At 39.5% G+C, this 25,611-nt stretch overlaps 1 protein-coding gene and 1 pseudogene across 3 annotated transcripts in view; one reads left to right on the forward strand and one right to left on the reverse strand.

Annotated features, from left to right (window-relative positions):
- The window catches only part of PDE1C (phosphodiesterase 1C), a 625,988-nt gene that overhangs the window by 365,966 nt on the left and 234,411 nt on the right, over positions 1-25,611 (reverse strand). The window lies entirely within an intron of this gene.
- Positions 11,771-12,500, forward strand: LOC114200207 (nascent polypeptide-associated complex subunit alpha pseudogene; annotated as a pseudogene).

The following is a 25,611-nucleotide window of genomic DNA, read 5'->3' on the forward strand; positions in this document are numbered from 1 at the left end:
TATGGTAGGTTGTGGTCAAAAGTGTTCAAAATCCACTGCTCATCTTTTTCTCCTAGATGACTACAGAAATTCTGGAATACAATAAATTATTGAGAAATTAAATTGGTACCATGCTTTTAATTTGGGGGTAGGATGTTGTTATGAACTCATTAGCCAAAAGAATTAAGTCTATTCTCCCCTTCCCCTCCCAAGAGGGAGCTGGACTCTATGTCCTTGAAGGCTGGTTTCTGTTACTTTCAGGGAAGGACAATACTTTAGGAGAGATTTCCAAGGGGAGGACAGATGGACACTGGTACAACAAGAGGAAGAGAGACTTGTCTTTCCCTAAGGGTTAGATTTCTAGAAACTGAGAAATTATGTGAGTATGTTTGGGGAAGTAAGGGGTAAGTGAAAAGGAAGTGGGAGCTTGCATGGCATCACCACGGTTGTGCCTGCAAGGAGGGATGTTAGGGGCATCACCACAGACAAGTATAAAAGCAAAGCCTGACAGACATAAAGGACCAGGTCTCTACTGGAGCATCTAGGAACAAATGGAAGGATACCAATGATGGTGACCACCACAGACTTAAAGTCAAGTCCTTCCTTCATTTTCCAAGACACACATCACTACGGAGATCCTTGCATGATTCCATACAGAAGAGAATCCCAATAAAAAAGAACATTAGAATTCTTCACCAACCATAGCTAATCGGGTTTAAAACCAGGTTTGATTTCATTTAGAAAAATAAAAGAAATATGACATTTCTTGTATCTCTAGGTCAAAACATTTTGCAGTTGCTATATGCTATTTGTGATGCTATGGTGATATGACTAACTTTGGATCCTACCCAGAACTCCTTCTAGAAGGACTCCTCCATGATAGAGAGTAGTACTAAATGCCAAGCCAGATAATGTATGAGAGGGTATCCAAGGCATGGAGACTGGGGAGCTAAAAGGTGTCAGCTTCAATGGCAAGCTGAAAATAAGTTTAATTTTCTCCTCTGTCCCTTTCTTACTGAATTCCTGCTTTCCACACTGATTCATGCATATACTTGGACATACTCTGTTTATACTAAAATTCCAACTCTACAAAAAGCTCAAGAGGATTCTCAGGGAACTGGAAGAAATAAAGGGAGACTGCAAACACTCAAACTACTAAGCCAAAACTGTCAGCTGGAAACATACAGGATGACATTGAAAAGCCCCAGGTTAAGCCAAAGTCTTAAACATACCTCCAGATTTGCTTCATTTAAGGCTCCTACTGGGAGCTGCCACAGGGGTCTCAGAAAAGCAACAATGTAATGGGAAATGCTCCAGTTTCCATAAACAGCCTAAAACTGACCATCCATAAGTAAGAGGGAACTCCCTCCACCTGACTGCCTTAAGCTGGGACATCAGTTCTTTTCTGCCTTCAGACTCGAACTTCTCTTCTGGTTCTCAAGCCTGCTGGCATTTCGACTGGAACTATCCCATCAACCCTCTGGGGTCACCAACTTGCCAACTACCGATCTTAGGACTTATCAGCCTCCATAATCACATGAACCAATTCCTCCTAATAAATCTCTCTATATACATGTATTCTATTCATTCTGTATCTCTGGAAAACCCTACCTGGTACAGGAATTAGAACCATCTTAAGAGCTCCTCAGAGTGCAAAGAAACACTGAGAAAGTGCTTTAATATAATAGGATCTCCTAAAGAAAGAGTAGAACCAATGAAACAAGAGTAATAATCAAAGACATAATAGAAGAAAACTTTTCTGGGTTGATGTTCAAATGCTATGAGTGTCTACCAGGAAAACTCAAAAGAGAACAAATAAGAACTCATTAAAGTAACAAAATACATTACAAAAAATAATAATTTTCCTACACAACAAGAATAATGAAGATAATATACTGTGGAAGGAAGGTGGGGGTTTTCCAATAGCAACAATAAATATAAAATACCTAGAAATAAGCATAACAAGAATCTTGATCTTCTTGAAGAACATAAAAGAGGACTAGAATAAGTAGAGAGCACACTAACTACTGAACTAAAAGATTCAATATTGTAAAAATGTAAATTATCCCTAAAATTATGTATACATTTAATGCCATTTCAATAAGATTAGGGGGATGTGTGTCAAAGAGACTCTAAATTTTTCCTGAAAGATTAAATGTATACATTGATTAAGATGTTTCTGGGAAAAAGAACAGTAATGAAAGGAAACTTACCCAACGAGACCCTAATAGATATTCTATAAAGTTACAGTAAATAGAACAGTGTGATGCTAATGCAAAAAAAAATGAGGCAGATTAATGGATTAGAATTGGAAATCAAAAAAGAACTGAAGTAGGGGTGCCTGGGTAACTCAGTCAGTAAACTGTCTGCCTTCAGCTCAGGTCATGATCACAGGGTCCTGGGATAGAGCCCCATGTTGTGCTCCTTGCTCCTTGGAGAGCCTGCTTCTCCCTCTTCTGCCCCTCCCCCTACTTGTGTTCATGCTTGCGTGTTCTCTCTCTCTCTCATGAATAAATAAAATCTTAAAAAAAAAGAACTGAAGCCAACTTAAAAATTTAGCTTAAGAAAAGGCGGCATTTAACATTGGTAGAGAAAGAATTCTATTAAAGATATAAATTTTGAAAATGAAGCCACATGAGGGGTGCTTGGGTGTCTGTCGGGTAAGCATCCAACTCGATTTCAGCTCAGGTCGTGATCTCAGGGTCCTGGGAACAGAGCTCCACATCAGGCTCTGCGCTCAGCTGGGAGATTCTCTCTCATCCTCTGCCCCTCCCCCCCACTTACCTGTTCTCTCTGTCTCTCTCTCAAAATAAATAAATCTTAAAAAAAAAAGTGAAGCCATATGAAAGCTAAATTACAATTTAAGGAACTGCTTACATTATATGAAAGTGGAAATTTTATCTAGAAATTTTATTCAGAAAGTTTATTTTTCTAAGCATGAAAAATAAAGAAAAGGATTGAGAAATCTGACTTTGTAAGAATCCCTATGTGTCAACACATGACATAAAATTAAAAGTATACAACATATAAAGGAGAAATGAGATACAAATAGAATAATGTAGTAATTCGTACTAATTCAATAAGATAAATATATATTATCAAGAGACAGATACATACACAAAGAATTCAAATGGTCTGTAAGATTGTAAAAGTGTTGCGGGGCGCCTGGATGGCTCAGTCGTTAAGCGTCTGCCTTCAGCTTAGGTCATGATTCCAGGGTCCTGGGATCGAGCCCCATATCAGGCTCCCCACTGGGCGGGGAGCCTGCTTCTCCCTCTCCCTCTGCCTGCCGTTCCCCCTACTTGTGCTCTCTCTCTCTCTCTGTCAAATAAAAAAAAAAGAAAAAAAAGATTGTAAAAGTGTTGGGGCACCTAGGTGGCTCAGTTGGTTGAGCCTCTGACTCTTAATTTTGGCTCAGGTCAAGATCTCACGGGTTGTGGGATCAGGCCCCATGTCAGGCTCCACACTCAGATGGAAGTAAACTTGGGTTTCTCTCTCTCTGCCGCTCCCCCACTCATGCTGTTACTATCTTTCTGTCTCTCTCTCTCTCTCTCTCAAATAAAATAAATAAATCTTTAAAAAATATGTTCAACTTCATTATTCAGTTTTAGAATGTAAATGAAACAATGATAATGTTTCTCTACCATCAAATTGGCTTTTTTATTTAATTGATCTTGGCCTAAATGGTAGAACATGGATAATCTCTTAAACTGTTACAACAATAATATCAACTTGTATAACACTTTGGAGAAAAATATGGCAATGGCCTAAAGTCAATGTACTACTAATGCAGGAAAAGCTCTTTGGTACAGTAATTCTACATCTAGAAATTTTTTTTTTAGGAAATAATTAGATGCGGGGAGAAGTCTGACCTTAAAACAATGTTTATCACAATATTAAACATTGTGATTAAAAATGAGAAATAACCTAAATGACCAACAACTGGGGACTTGTTTTTAAAACATTATAATTTACACAATCATTAAAAGTGATATAGCAGATTAGTATCTGCCACATTATTTTTTTTTACATAACTGACCATCTTTGTTCCCTCCTCTGCATCCTATTTCTTCACCCCTTAAAAAAAAAAAGTTGACACTGAATATCACTGTCAAGACTGTGTTTGATCCCTCAATTGTGTTGGAGTAAAAAAAATGGTTGAGAGCAGTGTACTGAAGATGCACATTTACTGACATGGAAAGATGTTCCTGATGTTCCTGATACAGTATTCATGCAGGAAGTTATGATTTGCTTCATAATTATCATTTAAATTAAATTATATATTTATAATTATAATTAATTTAATTATAGTTTAAATTATAATTTAAAATTATAAAATTGTTTTGTTTTTGAGAAACACATTCACCAACAGTAAAAAGACATAAAAGATACTGCAATGATTATGTTTGGGTATTAGAATTACACCTTTAAATTTTCTTCTTTTTGATTATTGTTATGCTAATTTTAATATATTAATATATACTTATTTGCTTACCAAATTCAGTATATATTTTTAAGTTTATTTGTTTTTTTTAAATAATCTCTACACCAAACATGGGGCTTGAACTCACAATCCCGAGATCAAGAATCACATGTTCTTCCAAATGAGCCAGCCAGGAGCCCCCAAATTCAGTTTATTAATAAACATGCAACGTAACACTTTCATAACAGGAAAACAAATTATTTTTAATTTGTTAAAATATGATAGATAATTGCTCTCAAGTTTCTCTTTATCAAGGTAGTCATTGATCAAAAGAAAAAAAACGACGCTAATGAATCGTTCTTGCTTCTTCAATTGCCTTGCAGTTAACTAATTTTCCTCAGATTCAAAACTTTGCATTTACTCTCTTCAAATCACTCCACAACTTGAAATAACACAAAAGTAATCTCATAATAGTATAACTTCTTTACTGCTTTCATTCAAAGACCTTAAATTATTTTAGTGGGCTTATATATTACTTCTTCTGAATTAAGACAGAAATAATCTTCCCAATGACTGTTATCTCAGTTCAGGATTAAAATAAAGCACACATTGTTCCAATATAATTAGGTCTAAAGTTCTTTTATACAGTACCTTACAAAGTTAGAGAATTATAAAATTGTGATTCTGAGCTTCCAAGCTTTTCCTTCTCCATTACCTAGAAACGACATACCTCACACAATGATAATGCAAGCATAGTTCCAATACACAAGTCCAAAAACCAATCTGACCTGCTTACTTATACTATTTTTTAATAGTATAGATTTGTCTTTCTGGGTGTTGTTTTTATTTTCAGAATATAATGCCAAATGTGCAAATAGGAAAGGCAGAGCCAACAAGAACGATGTCTCTTTCACAATTCAAAACAACTATCTTTCTGTCTCTCACTACAGAAGTTATCTATCTACCTTCAGAGGGTAACATACTATAGATTTTTTTTCCTGTAAGAAGTGGGAACTAAAGGGACACCTGGGTAGTTCAGTTGGTTAAAGTCTGCCTTCGGCTCAGGTCGTGATCCCAGGGTCCTGGGATGGAGCCCTGCATCCAGCTCCTTGCTCAGTGGGGAGCCTGCTTCTCCCTCTGCCTGCCCCTCCCCCTGCTGTGCTCTCTCTCTCTTGCTCTCTCTCTCTGACAAATAAATAAATAAAATCTTAAAAAAAAGAAAAGAAAAAAGAAAAGGGAACTAACATTTCTCCATTATAAAATATAAAAAATAAATAATGAAGATAAGAAAAATACATTACAAATTTGGTCAAGATAATGAATATTATGCAGGCGCAGGGGATAATGAAGTACTTAAAGAGCATCATCATGTTCATTATACTGAGGAAAAAGAGAGGAGCAAAGACCTTGAAAATTTATAGCTTCTTTCCCTTTACTACTTCCCAACTGAGCAAGTGATAACAAGAAGTACAAAAGCATCTCCTGAGCTCATGCTCTGCCCAGTCACCATTACACTAACAATGGTGAGTTAACATTATTATTGCTAACTTTTATTGGGCATTTTGTGTTCTAAGTCTTATTTCACATTTAGTCTCTTGAAGTTGAGGCGGTCAGGATAAATTGATGTGGATCAAGGCTGCTACATTCCAACAGAGGGTGCTGAAATTTTCCCACAAGTTATGAACCTCTTACAAATTTCCCCACATGGATCTGCACACAAGTCTTCCCCTTGGTGTCTGAAAGGCTTTCACTTGTCCTTCAACTGTCACAACTCAAGCATCTCCTTTCAAAATGCTCCCTGAATCTTTTATATTCATGCTCAGAGTGAGAGCCCCTGGCACAACCTCCTTATTAGAGAATTTTATCATGCTGGATGGTGCTGATTGTTTTGAATGTCTGACTCTACTAGTCTCACAACATAAGATATATATGTAATCACCTCTGTATCTCTAGGGTCTGGCCTAGGACCCAATTCTCAGTAAGGATAATAATTTGTTTATTGGTTGACTGATTCACTGGATGGATGAAATGAAAATTTTAAATCCTTAAAGTATACTTGGTCACTTGTACATCAGAGCTGAGCCTTGGGCTCTCATTAATGTATTATTGACCCTTAGGAGCCCTAATAAAGCCATCTCATTAGAGTCAATAAGGCCTTTAGGCCTAATTCATTCACTCTCTGCCTTAGGATAATTTACTTATATTGAATTGCAAACTGATCTGATAATATGATTCATGATAAGTTATCTTCCTGGGTCTGTCTTCTCTTCTTCTTAATTGCCATTGCCCAAGTTCAGCTTCTCTTTGTCTCTAAACCACAGACATTACCTTCCAAATGGTTTTACATTCTTTCCTTCATTCATTCAACAATTCTTTATTTAGCAATTCCAGGCACTGTTGTAGACAGTGGAGACAGCAGTGAACAAGACAGACATGGACCCTAACTTCATGGAGTTTCAGTAGGGGGAGACAAAGAAGTTTCAGCGAATCTGAAGATAGATGTCATAGAAATCATCTAATGTAAGAACAGAGAAAAAAATATTGAAAAAAATTAAAAGAGCCTCAGGGACTTATGGGCAATTTCAAAAGTCTCCCATAAAGGGGTAGTTGGAGTCCCAGGAGAGGAGAAAGAAATTGGGCCAGAAAAAAATAATAGAAAAAGTGGCCAGAACTTCCCAAATTTAGTAAAAGACAAAAATTTACAGATTAAGGAGCTCCAGTGGCAAAATCAGTTAGTCCCAGTACTTACACAACAGTGCAAGCAGAAAAATTTACAGACCCAGAAAGAGCACATTCAAGAAAACCACATCTAGATACATCATAGTCTAAGTGTTAAAAGACAAAGACCTGGGACAGATAAAATCACCTAAGGTAAGGACAGAGAAGATGAAGACTAAGCCACACGATTCCCTAAAATGGAGATGTCAAGTACAGGATGAAGAGTCAGTAGATGAAACTGAGAAAAAATGGCCAATGAGGTATAAAAACACAGAGGTATGTGGTGATCACATGAGCCAGGAGTAAAGGTGTTTTGAGAAGGAAATGATTATGCAGTATAGGAGCATGGACCAAGTGAGATGAAGGCAAAGAAGTAGCAATCACATTTGGCAACATGGGAATCAGTGAAAACCTAGACAAGGGCAGTCCCAGTGAAGAGGTTAGAGAAAAAAGTGCAAGAGCTTAAAGTGATTGAGAAAAGAAAAGAAGGCAAGAAGAGAGGGAACTTCTAAATTGCAAAATTCATTATACCTTACTCCTAAGCAAAACCATTCAGCAGACCATAATACAGAGACCTAAGATAAGGAGAAGGAGGAGAAGGAGGAGGAGGAGAAGGAGGAGGAGGAGGAGAAGAAGGAGGAGGAGGAGGAGGAGGAGGAGAAGGAGGAGAAGGAGAAGGAGAAGAAGAAGGAGGAGGGGAAGAGTTCACAGCAGATTAAGGTTCTTGAGTATTGCTTCCTTTTTTTTTTTAAGATTTTTATTTATTTGAGAGAGCGAGAATGAGAGAGAGAGAGAGCACATGAGAGGGGGGAGGGTTGGAGGGAGAAGCAGACTCCCCGCTGAGCGGGGAGCCCGATGTGGGACTCGATCCCGGGACTCCAGGATCATGACCTGAGCCGAAGGCAGCCAATCTAGAAGGAACACTAAAACATCAAGTGAAACGTGATGCAATACAGAAAAATGTGTTTCCAGACCTTCCCTCATAACAAGTCCCATAGATTATTGGAAAGAATACTTAGAAAAACTTCTTGGAGTAGTGGTGATGAAAAGTGAGACATCTCAAGGGAGGTTTTGAAGAAAGCACAGCTTTCTGTGGTCAACCCCAATAACTTTACCCTAATTCACTCATCCATTTCTGCTTCCTCTGTTCCCAGAAGTGTCCAGCATATAGTAAATGCCCAAAAATATTTGCTGAAAGAATGAATTGGTTTAAAATAACTCAATGTTACTTCTCCCTTGGATTTTATCTTATCAAAGGGCTCTTTCTGACAAAAATGCATATTTAGTTACAAAGAGAGAGGAGCCAAAACAAACACGTAGCAATAACAGTAAGGCCAAAGTTGCTGAAATGTTGATCCATGTTGACATAGCTTTCTCTCAGTTCCTTGCATCCAGGATAAATCCATACTACATCATTCACAATATCCATATACAAATATTTAATCATTATGTTGTACACCTGAAACTAATGTAAGGTTATATGCCAATTGTATCTCAATAAAAAAAAAATCTCTACTGAATCATAATTAAACAGAGGAAGTTTCTGGGCCTAAGAGAATCTAAAATGTCTGTGCCTCCTTCTCCAAAAAGTTGCCTTTATATGAAAAAGACATGCAAATGTCATTTGTTTAATCGGAAGTACTTTGGTGTTGTATATTTAGCAGTCCTCAATAGAAAAGAAGGAAGTAATTACACCCAGAAGACTTTCCTTTTAAACCTCACATTTATAGGGTACCTGGGTGGCTCAGTAGGTTAAGCGTCTGCCTTCGGCTGAGGTCATGATCCCAAGGTCCTGGGATCGAGTCCCGCATCAGGCTCCCTGCTCAGCGAGGAGTCTGCTTCTCCCTCTGCCCCTCTCCCCCACTTGTGGTCTCTCTCTCTCTCTCTCTCAAAAATTAATAAATAAAATCTTTAAACCCCACAATTACAAAGCACTGCATTTTCTTCATGTAGTTCACCCTTACTCACAGTCATGTATTCACTCACTCATTCATTCATTCTTTCATTTTGTTCCTATACATAGTAATCCAGGATGTGGCATAAGAATATCATGGTGTTTTCATAAAGTAAGTGTCTGGTTCAATAAAGACCCTACAAAACGCTAAACACAATACATATTGTGAAGGGAAGTTTGCTTCCAGAAACCAGGTTTCATGCTGCAAGCAAAGATGCATAGCAAGCAATCCACAGCAATCTAAAAATAGACCAGGGTCCACCTCCAGCCCTAGCACTTTCCATCTTCACTCTCCATTAGGAAAAACATCAGCATCACGTGGTTCTTCAAGGGCTGTGCAATAGGAGCACCCTTTGAGCCCATGCTCCACTTTCTGGACAACACAATCAAATTAATCCCTGTCACATGCTTTGCTTCGGCAACACCATTATTAAAAAGCAATGTGAAGACTGCCTGGAAAAAACCTGATTAGCAACCACAGTTAAATAAAGGCTTGAAAATTGAATAATCCACTACGTAAGGGATAGATTCATTGGCAGCTGCTGTATTTCCTCTGTCCCCTGGAGAATAAGCAGACAGGGAGGTGACCTAGGCTGTTCATCATCAGATTAAATAATGGAAAGAGCCAATAATCATTTTCCACATCAATATTTGTTGTCCAGTTCACTCGACCTATTATTCAAGTTTTGTCTACATCAGTTGAAAGAGTGTTTCCTCTCTGGAAACAACATTAACAGGGAATACATTAGGGCAGAGTATCTATCCATTCAACTCACAATCTCCTACTCATACTCTCCACTCTCTGACATCATCCCAGTATGTAAATGGCAATGGTTACTTACAATTAATAAGAGGCTTGTGTCAATCCATAAGTGTTTACACTTCTGACTGATCAAGGAAATTCTATTTTAATTTATATGCCTCTTTATATAATCATAATTTAGCACAGCTTTCATGTCAAGATCCCTAAGCCCTTCAATGACTACTTATGAATTGAGTCCATTTATTTTGTATTTCACAACTTCCTATGAGAGTTTAGCATGGTCAACATGTTAAATATCTCTGGCAAAGGGGAAAGATACTAAGATATAATAGAGAACAACAACAATAAAAAGGTAGCCAGGTATAATATAAATAGCAATGAATTTTGAATCAAGACTTCTGGATTCAAATTCTAGTTTTATGATCTTTTGAAACACATATTGTGTATGTTCAGTGAAGGTTTTATTGAGCCAAATACTTATTTTATTAAAAAAACACTAACCTTCAACGAATGTACCACATTACAGTAGTAATCTAGTCTCTTTTCTTGTCTAAAAATGAGGATAATATAATAACTTCTATGGATTTGTTGTGAAAATTAAATGGAATAACAAATATGAAAGGAATATTCCAATATAAGGTACTATTATTAATAATACTAGTAGATAATTAAATCAAAAGATGGTCCAAAGTCTGGACCAATGTTTTCCCTCTAAACCTTTCCCCAAGACACCGACAAGCTCTAATTTTTCACTATTTGAATTTATCCCCTTTCTTTCCCCATCTTCTGGTTGATGAAGGTGTGAACAACTGGGAAATGCAAAGTACTGGGCAGACCAAGCCAAGAGAGAAAATGATAGAGTCAGAGATTATTATTCCCAGAATACCCAAGAGTTGAGGTTTGTGGGCATAAATGAGTAGGCACAAAATATATTAAATACTAATCAATTAAAACTTGTATTGCAAATGTAGGGACATTGAAAATCATTAATTCCAGTTTATATAGATAAACTGACAACTTATGACAAGAATTTCTAAATGTTGACCCATAAATCATTCTTATTTGTTCTATTTTTCTTTTTTTTTAAGATTTTATTTATTTATTTGAGAGACAGAGAGAGCACGAGCAGAGAGGAGGGGCAGAAGGAGAGGGAGAAGCAGACTTCCCACTGAGGAGGGAGCCTGATGTGGGGGCTTGATCCCAGGACCCTGGGATCATGACCTGCACAGAAGGCAGAGGCTTAACTGACTGAGTCACCCAGATGTCCCTGTTCTATTTTTCAACCAATCCATTTACCAAATTATTAAATCCATACATTGACATCAGTTGTCCTGAGTCTTTTACTCCTTCAGATTTTTTTTTTAAGATTTTATTTATTTATTTGACAGAGAGAGACACAGTGAAAGAGGGAACACAAGCAGGGGGAGTAGGAGAGAGAGAAGCAGGCTCCCGGCCGAGCAGGAAGCCCAATGAGGGGCTCAATCCCAGGACCCTGGGATCATGACCTGAGCCGAAGGCAGACACTTAACGACTGAGCCACCCAGGTGCCCCAACTCCTTCAGAATTTTAAAAGTGAAAAAATCTGGAGAATAATCAAAAGCACCGGTGTCCAGTAGAACTTTCTACAGTGATGGCAATGTTATATAATTTATGCTGTCCAATGTAATACTTACTAGCCACATGTGGCTATTAAACATTTGAAATGTGCCTAGTGCAATTAAGGAGCTAAATTTATAATTTTACTTAATTTCAATGTAAATAATCACTTTAAGATAATAACCCCAGGGGTTTGATCCCAGGGTCCTGGGATCAAGTCCTGCATCTGGCTCGCTTTTCCCTCTGCCTGGTACTCAGGTGCAAGCTCTGTGCTCTCTCTCTCTCTCTCTGACAAATAAATAAATAAAATCTTTAAAAAAAAGGGGGGGAGATCTTGGTTCTGCGTTCCCCTCACAAAATGCCTGGTGAAGCCACAGAAACCGTCCCTGCTACAGAGCAGGAGTTGCCACAGCCCCAGGCTGAGACAGGGTCTGGAACAGAATCTGACAGTGATGAATCAGTACCAGAGCTTGAGGAACAGGATTCCACACAGGCAACCACACAACAGGCCCAGCTGGCAGCAGCTGCTGAAATCGATGAAGAACCAGTCGGTAAAGCAAAACAGAGTCGGAGTGAAAAGAAGGCACGGAAGGCTATGTCCAAACTGGGTCTTCGACAGGTTACAGGGGTTACAAGAGTCACTATCCGGAAATCTAAGAATATCCTCTTTGTCATCACAAAACCAGATGTCTACAAGAGCCCAGCTTCAGATACCTACATAGTTTTTGAGGAAGCCAAGATCGAGGATTTATCTCAGCAAGCACAACTAGCAGCTGCTGAGAAATTCAAAGTTCAAGGTGAAGCTGTCTCAAACATTCAAGAAAACACACAGACTCCAATTGTACAAGAGGAGAGTGAAGAAGAAGAGGTTGATGAAACCGGTGTAGAGGTTAAGGACATAGAACTGGTCATGCCACAAGCAAATGTGTCAAGAGCAAAGGCAGTCCGAGCCCTGAAGAACAACAGTAATGATATTGTAAATGCTATTATGGAATTAACAATGTAACCATCTGAAAACGAGGACTTTTTTTGGTGTTTCAAAAGAAAAACTGCAGCTTGGTTTGAAATTTGTACTGTTTCTATCATTAATAAAGTTATGGCTTCTTGTTGGATGAAAAAAAAGGGGGGGGGGAAACACCTGGGTGGCTCAGTCAGTTAAGCATCTGCCTTTGGCTCAGGTCACGATCACAGGGTTCTCAGCAGGAAGCCTGCTTTTCCCTCTGCCTGCCACTTACACTCTCTCTCTCCCTCTCTCTTTGACAAATAAATAAAATCTTTAAAAAATAAAGAAGGAAATAAACATTTTTTAAAAAGATATAACCCCAGGGTTCATTCTCCAGAAGCCATTCGGCCATGCTTCAGGGAGAGACTCAAGACTTCAAGACAAGGCAATAATCATTCTTTAGATACGCTTTAGAGAGATTTCTGTAAAGTCTGAGATTCTACAATACTAAAGAATGAACCAAATGGCCAATTTAAAGGGAAGGAAGAATATCTCCATCTTAATCAATAAGGCCAATGACCAGCCTCATGAATTATCTCAGCAACCTTGTTTGCTGAATCTGCAAAAGTTGTGACATATTCCTATGTTCCTCCTTCTCAACAGAGTCTAGATTTTTTTTCAGGTAAAAGTGTGGCTATTGCATTAGGGAGGCTGAACCAGCCTTCGCCTCAAGAGGGGAGCCTAACTGGTCTAGGCCAGTTAGGATCTGGGCCAATTACACTGGCCCAGTAGTGGATTAGGGCAACCCACAATTTAGATTCAAATCTGTGATATAATTCTAGTCAACTCAGTTGAGATGAAGAGTAATCAACTCGGAAAGGAAGGGTGGGGATAGGGTTTGCTTTTGAAAATGGTTTCCTCACTCTTAAGAAAGGCACTGGAAGAGGTACTTCATGTTCCTCTAAAGATTGTCGTCATTAAAATGTGATGCCTGGAACTTCAGCAGCCATCTTATGACTGTGAGGGGAGCTACTCGAGGACTAACACTTCCTGCTGAGGATGACAGAGCAGAAAGATGGAAAGAACCTGGGATTTTAATGACAATATTGAGCATCTGTACCAACAAATCCTGGAGTAATCCTACTACCACTCTTCTATTTATGTGAAATAAAAAATATTTTTTTGATTCTTTGGCCACTTTGGGTTGGATTTTCTGTTACTTGCACCAAAAGCATTCTGACACAACCTCCATCTGTTAAGTACCAGGTAGGTATTTAACAGGCATTATCTCATTTAATCCTTGCAACAACCATCCAAAAAAATTTCATTAATTCCATTTTGCAGCTGAGAAATATGAAGCTCAAGAGAGATGAGGGCGCAAAGGTCACTTGACTAATAAATGGCAGCATCAGGATTGAAACTCAAGGGTGCCTGATGCTGAAACTCCCATAATTCCCTTCCAGCTCCTGTCTCTCAGAACTGTATGTCCCAGTGAGGTTGTGCATTAGCAGGTAAGTCCTAGCAACCTCACTCTTGCAACTGAGTTGCATTATTTTTCACATCATCTGTAGATCATCACATGTAGAATAAAGTGATCCGCCTAAATGATCTCACCCAACTATGATTATAAATGGCATACAATTAGAGCTGTGATTCATTTCAATTTTTTATTTCAAAATCATTCCCTTCATACTTTTCCTGACAGCTGAGAAAGCAGGTTTTGAAGCCAGAAACTCCACCTCCCATCAGACATTCTGCAGGTTCACCTCTAACATGCTCGATGTTGTTAGCTACCTAGGTGCGGCAGGACCGTGGTTGTTACAGCAGCAAAATGCACCCTCTTGCCCTCTTCCTTTGCCAGCTAACAGAGAACCTCAACACCCTGGCCTGTCACAAAGGTTGGGAGTAATTTTCAAAAGCCTAGGCACCTCACCACTTTACCCAAGAGTAAGGATGTGCATTCAGGAATAATGAAGGCAGTGAGTCAAGCAGCATTATGCAGTTATTAGCCAACTCCAAGGTGTGCTACTTCACAGAACGATTATATCCTAATAGGTTCACTTGCGTGATTCCTCAGGATGGACCCTCTCACTCATCTGTGGAATAAAAATGTGCAAGGCTCTTCATTTCGTTGTCAGGGAGATGGCTTTTGAGACCATGATTTATGTCTGCTATTGAGACTCAAATCTATTTAGGGACCTTGAAAGCATTTAAGCGAGGAAGCATGAGAATAGGATGCTCCACATAATATTAAGGAGATACTCTTCCTTTCAGGAAGTGGAGCTTAATCCCATCCCCCTTGAGTATGGGATGGACTTAGTGACCGAGATCCAATGAATAACAGTCTGGAAAGGAGAAAATAGTAACTTCACAAGTTACTATTTGAAGAAATCTGACAAGTACCACCTTAAACAAGTGATTGGGTTTATCATAATGAGTGATATAATGTATCCCCTGATATGATGTGACGAGGAGAGAATTTCACCTCTATAGTTTTCCTCCCCAAAACCCACCACCCCAAATTAGTCATAAGAAAAACATCAAACCCAAACTGAGGGACATTCTATACAGTATCTTTATTCTTCAAATAAAGATATTTGATTCTTCAAAATATTCTTCAAAACTGTCAAAGTCGGGGCGCCTGGGTGGCTCAGTTGGTTGAGCGACTGCCTTCGGCTCGGGTCATGATCCTGGAGTCCCAGGATTGAGTCCCGCCTCGGGCTCCCTGCTCAGCGGGGAGTCTGCTTCTCCCTCTGACCCTCTTCCCTCTCATGTGCTCTCTATCTCTTTCTCTCTCTCTCAAATAAATAAATAAAATCTTTAAAAAAAAAAACTGTCAAAGTCATCCATAACAAAGAGAGACAAAAATTGCTACAGACCAGAAAAGACTTCAGGAGACATGAAAACCAAAAGTAATGCGGTACCCTGGATGGGATTCTGGAACAGAAAAAAGGATGTTGGGAGAAAAACTGGCAAAATCCAAATAAAGTTGGTAGTTTAGTTAAAAGAAATGTACCTGTGTTAGTTTCTTAGTTTTGACAAAAGTACCAAAATGTAAGATTAGGGGAAACCAAGTGAGGGGTAAACGGAGACACTCTGCATCATATTTGTAATTCTTCTGTAAATTCAAAATTATTCCCAAATAAACAGTTTACTTAACACCTCTCCAACCCCCCTTAGCCCCTGCCAAAAAAAAGAATAAAAGGAAGTGGAACGGCTTTCCTCTTTTCTCTGCCCCAGAACACACACATATTCTTGACTCTGTGCACTTCGGCCTTTTGCAACTGGGTTTTGGGTGAGAATGAAAAGTAAGTTAAGAAAAAAAAAAAAGTAAGTTAAGAGAAAGCAAAGAAAATAGGGGAAAAAAGTTTTAAAGATTTTATTTATTTGAGAGAGGGAGCAAAAGCGAAGGGATGGGCAGAGGGATAAGCAGACTCCCTGCTGAGCAGGGAGCCCCCCACATGACACAGGACTCCATCCTAGGACCCCGGGATCATGACCTGAGCCAAAGGCAGATGCTTAACTGACTGAGCCACCCAGGTGCCCTAAGAAAATAGGAAAATTTTAGATGATAAGCAGGAAAAATATAGAAAGAAGAAGGAAAAAAATGTCAACTATACTTCAATTAAAAAAAAAAAGGAGGAGGCAGAAGAAGAAGAGAAGTAGAGGGGATGGTCAAAAAGGGTAAGGCACTCAAGGTTTTGTCCCTACTCAGGGGCAAGGAAGCAAAATTAAAATAGCAAAAACTAGTGTGTACAGTGCTGCCCACACACAGGTCCTCAGGATATCAATTTTGCTGATGCCTGATATGTTCAGGGGACTGTGTTCAGAAATGCCACAGGGTGTGGAAATGATGAGACAAACTTCTCCACTAGGGAGGTGGCAGTGACTGGCCAGAGTCTCACCAATCCCATTTCCTCTTCCAGGGCCCAGAGAAAACAAAAACAACAACAACAACAACAACAACAACAACAAAAACCACTGCATTTCCCAGCCATCCTTGCTTTTAGACTGGTGCCATATGACTCAGCTCTGGTCAGTGGCGCATGGGTAGGAATAACACACACCACTTCCCACTCTAGCCTCTAAAATATTTCACACTATCCATCATCCTCTCTCTTTCTCTCCTGCTCTCTAGACAGGCCATTGGAAGCTAAGGCCTCTGAGGTGGTAAAGCTATATGATGGAAGATGCCCAGATCCCTGAGTCTCTGACTGGACATGGCCAAACAAAAGATGCTCAAGCTGCATAGGATGGTGGCCAAATGAGAAATAGAGTTTTATTGTGGTAAGCCGCTGAAATTTGAGGTTTGTGTGTTATAGAGCAGCCAGAGTATCCTAATACAGAATTTATATATAAATAACTCTACTGACCAAAATGTTTTAGAGCAATTCAGAATGTGGAAAGGGGAAAAGCTAGCATTACTCTGTGGCCTCAAAGGATGACAGCTTTGGGGATTGCAGAGTTGGGAACTGAATACTCCAGGCAGAGAGATGTCCCTAAGAGAGCTATCAAAACAGAAAACAGCAGGGCGTGGTCAACAGCAGACTGGCCTATGTTTCACTTTAGCTGGAGTACTACAGGGAAGGATGGCAGTGCTGGGAAATGAATCTGTGAAAGTCCAGGCCATACTGTTGCAAGTCCTAAGTGGCATTTTAAACAGCTATCTTAGGTACTGAAAGGTTTTAAGCGAGAGCATGACAGGAGCAGATCTATGGGATCATTCTAACCTAACACACAGAATGCACTATGTGGGAGAAGACTATGGGAGTAGTCCAGTGGGGACAGCCTGAACTAGGGGACAGTGAGAAGGAAGAGTTCTTAGAGACCTTCCAAGAGCTAGCATCCCATCAGCTGGTAGGACTTTGTAGCTGTGGAGGACACAGTATCACTGATCATGACTTTATGTAACTTAGGAAGAATCAGCACTTCATTCTCTTCTTGCCATCCCCATGTGCTTCATTAAATCCCTCCCATCTACGGGCTACCATATATTTTGCAGCTCTCAAGTACAAACAGTTCCCAGAAAAAGAGATTAAATAGGTTTAACTTGTTATTCAACAACTTGTTCCCATCTTCCTCTACCCACAGCCCAAGTCCAAGACTCATATTGTAAAGGGTAAAATGCACTTTTTTCTCCTCTTTCCTTCTTTTTTTTAGTACTTCTCTCTCTTTTTTTTTTTTAGATTTTATTTATTTATTTGACAGAGAGAGACAACAAGAGAGGGAGCACAAGCAGGGGGAGTGAGAGAGGGAGAAGCAGTCTTCCCACTGAGCTGGGAGCCCGATGTGGGGCTCGATCCCAGGACCCTGCGATCATGACCTGAGCCGAAGCCAGACGCTTAATGACTGAGCCATCCAGGTACCCCAGTACTTCTCTTTTTATATGAAATTCAAGTCAACAAATATTTGTAGTCTATTCACAAAAGCTGTGCAAAATGTTAGGAATATAAATTTAAATAAGAAAGTATTTGAAAACAAGTATCCCACAGTAAGAGGTCAGAAATTCCAATGCACCTGTGGCTAACTGTAAGACAAAGTGCAATGACATGGGTGACCTTGAACTATAGGAACACGAGGAGGAGACTCATCCTGCCCAGGTAGGATGGAAAGGAAGTGAGGATATCTGACCCAGCCCCAGACAGATACATAAAATACTGCTGGGTTGAGGGGCGCCTGGGCGGCTCAGTCAGTTAAAAGTCCAACTCTTGATTTCAGCTCAGGTCATGATCTCAAGGTTGTGAGATCAAGCCCGATGCACGCTCAGCATGGTGCCTGCTTGAGATTCTCTCTCTTCCTCTCCTTTGCCCCTCCCCTCACTTGCACTCACTCTCTAAATAAATAAATAAATAAATAAGATCTTTTAAAAAAAGAAAGAGAGAGGAAAAAAAGACAAACAGACAGAGAGACACAGTACTGGCCCATAAAACCAAACTTTATCTAGCTTCAAGTGGACCCAGGGGCTCAAATGATGCTACTAAGACTTTGTGTCCACCTGTCTCTCAGCACTCCTCTCTTCCATGTCAGCTTCATATCCAGGTAGGCTTTTCCCCACGTAGGCTACATCACCCCTCGGAAGACCAGACACACATCCTACTAGCTTGGCACCAGTCTCCCAATAATTCCTGCAAAACCACAGGTTGGTTCTGACTGAGACAGCTAGAGGCATCTTCCCATCTCCAGTCCCGTACTTTCACCAGCCAGACCTGCGATACAAGACCCGATCCGGAAGGTTGAAGGTGGGGTCAGCCCCACCCAAGCCATGTGGGCTCAAAGTAGAGAAACAGAGTTTCCCCAAAGGAAGCCAGAACACTGCTCCCACTAGCAGAAAGAACTCATGCTGGGTAGGAAATGAATGTCAGTACAACTGATGTGGCTGGGGAATAGCACAGCGGGTGAGAAGACAAGAGTGGTGAGCTGATGGGAGGGAGAAATCAAAACAAAATAAGAACCATATCATGGATCCCTTTTTGGATATGCAAAGGAATGTGGATTTTATTCTTCAGGCTACTGGTTCTCAACTATTTTCTCCCACAACATAAATGATGAATGACACCATCTGCAGACGTATCCGGGGGTTATTTGAGATTTTTTTTCCATGCATTAGCTCTAATTCCACCCTTATTCTCTCACACTAGACAGCAATGATACAGTGAACCTTGCTCTAATTGGTTTTTAAAGAGTAAAACAAAAAGAGAATAAATTATTCACAGAATTCTGCTCTCTAATTATTAGTAGTAACAAATTACTTTGATTCAACAATGTCTCCCAGTGCCTCAGTTGAGCACAGATGTTGTAGGCAATGAGGAGCCACTGAAGGTTTTTAAATGTAGGATGGATTAGTGAGGAGATTCTAAAGGCAGACAGGCCAGTTGGGAGGCTATTATGATAGAAAGGCGAGAGGTGCCGAGCACTTGAGTCTAACTAATAGCTGGAGAGAATGACAAAGGAGAAACTAATTACAGGGGTACTGTGCAGGATGTCACTACTTACTGAATGGAAAACACCAGAATGATGCTTCAGGTTTGACTGACAGCTCCCAAATCATGCATTTTCACCCCCTCCCCCCACTAACTCTTTGCTTGCCCACCATCCAACAAATACACACTGAAGAAAGTCCATGACTGGGGCAGATGTGGGGACTCCTGTCTAAGCAGGGTTCTTACTCTCAGGTTCAAAGGAGTGGTTTTTTTCCATAATTGCTTATTGATTGTAATTGAAAATATACTAAATAACAATTTATAGTAATAACTGTTGGTGATTATAGGTGGTTATGAATGATTATGTGGGTATTATTAATTATAGCCATAATTGCAATTGTTAATTACTGTAAAAATATTACACTAAGAACTGTTCAAAACAGTGCCTTAACATTTTATAGCACTGTGCCACTTTATGCATTCATTTAGCTCCATTTATTTTATTTTCACAATAATTCTGAAACAGGTGTTATTGATCCCATTTCACAAATGCTATCAGACTGAACGACATGCCCCAAATCATACAACAGATTAGTGGCAGAGTAAAGGCTGAAATTTCAGGTTTCTGACACCTAGGACCACGATTTTTCCACTTCATTTTGGTACTCATTATTTTCAGTAAAAATTAACAAATAAAAACTGTATCCCCAATGAGAACCGGATTATCATCTAGCTTTTAGATTTTTAGTTACTCGGATTTTCCCACGGAGAAAATTTAAATAGGGAGAAATGAAAATGTGGTGGTAGTTTGGGGGAAGTAGAAAAAGCTCCCAAAGCAATTTGGTTGGTTATATCAGGAGGCTCTCATGGGATTGCTATTGGCATCTGGGGCAAAACAATTCCTCCTTATGTGGGACTGTCTTTTCTATTTTAGGATCTTAAAATCCTCCCCTACCCCCACCTCCAGGCATCGTGACAACTCAAATTCCCACATGTGTTTTCTATCGCCCTCTGGGGGATTGGGATGACACTGCAGGATACCTGGGCCTAACCTGGGCAAAGACTTTGAAACTCGAAGACTTCAGATAAGGCAGAGCTAAAACTAATGGCAGTTAAAAGGAAAAAAAAAAAAAAAAGCCATTACACTTCCTAATACCAGGCTCCAAACTCTCTGACCACTATTCTTTTGCGAAAGCTACTTCCTTTCACTGGAACTTGCTATACCCACACAAAAACTAACCATTAAACTGTATATCTTGTCTTCAACACTCAGTCAAATGACATTGTTCCAAGAAGCCAAGAAGCCCTTGCTGAACCCCCTCCCAGTGGAATGATTCATTGTCTCCCAACCCCAGAATTTCCAGAACATTTGCCCCTCAGTGCACTCTGCACTAGATTTCATGCTGTGATCACACATCTCTTTACTCACTTCAACACTGCCAGTAGAAATATGGCACAAGCTACATATCTAATTTTCCAGTAGCCACATTTAAGGTAAAATTAGGTAAATTAATAAGATGTCTTAATCTAAAGCATCCAAAATATTATTTTAACATATAAGCAATACTAAAATTATTAATATTTCTTGTATATATTAAGTCCTAGAAATAAGGGTAATTTACTCTCGTAGTGCATCTCAATATGGAAGCCAAAGTTTCATTGGAAATACTTGATTGTGTTTAGATTTTATTAAGTGTACAGTTGAAAGTGTAGAAAGTGTAGATTCACATACTCAAGTTGTTCCAGATATAACTCTTAACGGAAAATAGTAGGATTTTCCATAACTGAATTGACCTCAGTTTTAAAGCTTATATTTAAATTCTTTAATTAAAAGTGAATAAAACTTAAAAAGCTGTTGCTTGACAGCCCTAGCCACATGTAGTAAATGGCTACCATATAGGAGAGCCCAGCTGTCTACACTATTAGATTTAAAACTCCTCGAGGGCTTACAGGGCCTTATTCACCACTGTATGCCCAGTACCCAGATCACTACCTTGTGCATAGATAGTAGTTACTCAAAAAGTGTTTTTGAATAAATGAATGAATGAATTGCTCATCTTAGTGTCACCATTTCCAACAGAACAGTCTGTATATGTGATAATAATTGTACCTTTCATTGACATAACACTGAACAGTTTACTAACTTCATCATCTATTCATCTTCACAAATACCCACTGAGTAAGATATTATTTCCACTTTTCAGGTGGAAAACAAAATTACAAGATTCAGAAAGCTCAGTTCCTGTGTGTAAGGTCACTAGTAAAGGGCAGAGCCAGATTTTGAACCTAGATTTTCTGAATCCCAATTAAAGTTCCTTCAACTGACTCACAGCTGCTCTTTCGTGATCAAAAAAAAATGTATGTGGAATTGAATTAAATACTGCAGAGTACACAAAATATGCGGAGTACAGCTGAGAAAGGATTCTCTGCCCTGTCCTATATCAATATACAACATAAACATCAAAATTACATAGATCCTTTGCATCAATTAAAGAAAGGGTCAAGGCAAAACATTCTAAGACCAAAGAGATTAGAGTTAATATCTGTTTGATAAGAAAATGCCGAGTGAAGGAGGGTTGGAACAGTATCCAAAGAAGGACAACAAAATCACTATTAACCAGAGGACCTCTGATCACAGACACACTGCTCATCTGGGGAGTTCCACAAATTCTGCCTAGGATAGGAGAATCTAAACCAAATAAATTACCCTAGATCTATAAAAATCTATTAATGCAAAGATGTCTATCACAGAGTTGTTTATATTATATTTGCAAAAACACTAGGAAAACTTCAGCATCCAAATATCAACAAATGGTTGGCTAAATTGAAACACATCCACAGAGGAAATCAATCAAATTTTAACAATATAAAAAGAAAGAACAAAGGATGATATTTTCCCTTTCCCTTTTCTATGAGCATGCATCACTCTTAAATAGAAATATGTATATTTTAAACTGCATTTAAACAAATAAAGAGGCAAAGACAGTTCATGTCTCCCCTACCCACTCCCCAGCATGGGTATGAAACCCAAGTAAGGGAAAAGCTTCTCTTACTTTCTGTCTAGAAAATGAGCTTTCACTCATAATCAAGGAGATAATCCTTTCCTCTGAGTTGTTGATCTAAGCTACTGGGTGGGTCAAGAACTATCATCACCCTTTGGAAAGATGTGGCAACTGTTCCGCGACAGTCTAGCTCAATACCCAAGGTCACAAGTCTTTGTAGAAATGAGTCTAGGCAACAGATACAACTCAACTGTCGCAGCAAAGCTGCTCATATTCCCAAAGTGCCCTGGCTGCCTTCCAGGAGACCCACTTCACACTGGGCCACATCAGTGTGGGGTCACCTTACATGCTTGGATAATCGCCACCCAGCTCTGGGAGATGTTGTTCACACTATTCTAAGAGTCAGCCACGTTAAGTCCTCAGAGATAAAGTCCTCAGCCTGGAATAGGAAATGTTCTTACAACAAGCCAGGAGCTGGCAAAGACAGCTTCCAAACTCTCCAAAACTCCCAGGCTCCCCTGCTGCTTTGCCTATGAAATTGACCACCTTTGTTCTAAAGTCAGTAGGATTTCCCAAGGATAAGCAGAGGCTAAAATACAGAAGGATCCCTACCAAGATAACAAAATCTCACACCTTACTGATGGGCATCCAGAGGGGCAGGTGGAACCATTCAAACTCAACTGGCTTCATAGGTGTATACAAATGTCAAGTTCATCCATTTGAACATTTAAATATGTGCGGTTTTTTTCTATACCAATTATATCTTAATAAAGCTGTTTGTAAAAGTAGTAACCATTGATTTACTTTTATATTTCCTCCACTAAACTCTAAGTTCCTTGAGGGCAAGAACCTTCATGAGGTCTTTCCTGGGCACGTATTACCTCTTCTCCTTTGTCCCCAACTCCTTGCCCCAGGAACAATTTATGAACCCATTTTCTGTGCTCCTGCTCCCGGCTAGGGAGTCAAGTGGAGTGGAAGTCACAAAGGCTCTGGGGCCAAAATGATATAGGTTTAACCCTTGGCTCTGCTCTTCCTCAGTTGTGTGCCCACAGGCAAATCATTTAGTTCTTCTGAACATTACTTTGCTAATATGTAAAAGCGAGATGATATTGACACCTACTAGGAGTGGAACAAAAAAGTGACTATATTACTCCTGTGAACAGTATGTTAGCAAAAGACACAGAAACCGTCAGCATAGGCACCATATGGCTTTAATGAAAGGGCAGACTACCTTAAGAATAATAATAATACTCAATTCTAAACTGTGAAAAATGAGCACTGTCACACTCAACCCAAGGGATTTGGTGCTGATTGGAATGGCTGGAAGAAGCCCCATTGGAGGAGGCTTCTGTGATGTGGCTTTTTGAATCAAGATTCCCTTTGAATCAGGGTTTCCACTTCTAGTTATCTACCCTCAGGATGCAGCTTAAGATATGGCAATATCTAGACACACAAAGATTTTTATCATAGCATTCTTTCCAAGAATAAAAAACTGGGAACAACCTAACTGCCCAACACACATTCACATACACACATTATATGGCAACATAGAAAAATGCTTAAGATAAAATGTTCAGTGAAAAAAAAACAGGATATAAAATTGTATCCACACCATAATTACAACTGTAAGAATAAGGCATAGATAGAAAGACTTCGGGAAGGATGCCAAAATGATAGCGTGGATTATATTCAAGATTTTTTTTTCTTTTACCATTTGTCAAATGTTCTACAAGGTAAGCACATTATTTTCATGATAAAATCTCCTTTTGGAAAGAGGAAGAAAGGAGGACTGGTGACTAAGAAACTGAGGCAATGTCTCAAAGTCAGTTTATCCCAAAGGTGGTGAAAACATATCAGCCACTGAAATAGTAAGTAAAAATAGTCAGTGCCTAGCAGGCTTCTGAAAACTTCTACATAGCACATTCCCAAAAGAAAACATGCAACTTGCCTGCATTCTGTTGAATTGGCTTTTGGAGAAAGACAACACAAGGAACATTTGGTGACACTTCAGTTATCGAAAATGGCATGGACATATGGCACCTTGGGGGGTGGGAGAGCTCATTCTGTGATCATTCCAAAACTCTAGATGCCCGTTCCAGATACACAGTGTAGGAGGGGAGCAGAGTCTGTATCTGGTGACTATGGTCAGGAAAGGCCTTAAGGGCCATTGGAAAAATGGTGCCCTGTGGAATATTTTAATATACCAAGGCAATGTGGATGTGGGAGAATGTAGGGGAGGAAGGGAAGACCAAAGCTGGCAGAGCAGTGGTTCTCAGGTTCACTGAACTCAGCTTCACCAGAGAGGCTTTTAAAACCTACAGCTGCCTGGGCCCCACCCCAGGGAGGCTGGTTTAATCACTTGTGAGTGTATTGTGCAGTCTGGATTAAGAACCACTGAAATAGAAAGTAGATAATAAATCTGAAGAGAATAGAGACCACTGGGTAAGGTAAAAGGCAAGGTTTTCAACTGGGAGAAGATGAAATTACAGCACAGAGGGAATCCACCTGTGGTTGCTAGTGATGCCATTGATTTTGTTCAGTAGGTTAGAAAATAGAATTTTAGAATTCAGTTGTTCTACTTTCTCTTAGGTAGACGCCCCCCCACCCTTCCCTACCCTCCCCCCTCTTTCCTCCCTTCCCTTCTTCCCTCTCCCTCCCTCCCCCCACTTTTCCTCCCACATAAACACATAGACAACACACAGACACACACACACAGACATACACATATAGAGACACACACACACACACCTCAATCAGTTCAGTTTAAGCCAAATAACAAAATTCATGGTGACATTTTGTAATCTTTAAAACTACAATTAATAAATATTAGGGACTATACTAAGTTTATTTAACCTTTTAAAAAATTATTATAAATACACAATAAGTTGCAAAAATAGTACAGAGAATTCCTATGTACCCATCAGCCAGCTTCCACCAATGACATCATCATACACAACTACAGTACCTTATCAAAAAGGAAGTTGACATTGACATAATACAATTACCTGGACTCTGACCATACTCAGATTTCAGATTTCAAGAGTTTTTGTGCTAGGTGTTTTTATATATACTTTTTCATTCCACCTTTCCATCACTACTATTTCCATTTTGCAGAAAAGAAAACTGAGGGCAAGAGAAGCAGAGTATATTTCCCGAGGTGATAAGTGACACAGTTGGGACAGAAATTCAATTTTGTCTGATTCCCAGCCCCAGTTCTACACCACTTTCCTCAACCAGGTCCACAAAGTGCACAGAGCACACCACCATGGTTCACGGTCCCTAGAGAGAAAGGGCTCTGGCGAGACTGCAGGAG

Source organism: Eumetopias jubatus, unplaced genomic scaffold (genome assembly GCF_037043125.1).
Source record: "Eumetopias jubatus isolate StellerSeaLion01/CBP00866 unplaced genomic scaffold, mEumJub1_p1.0 scaffold_14, whole genome shotgun sequence".
Classification (NCBI taxonomy): Eukaryota; Metazoa; Chordata; class Mammalia; order Carnivora; family Otariidae; genus Eumetopias; species Eumetopias jubatus.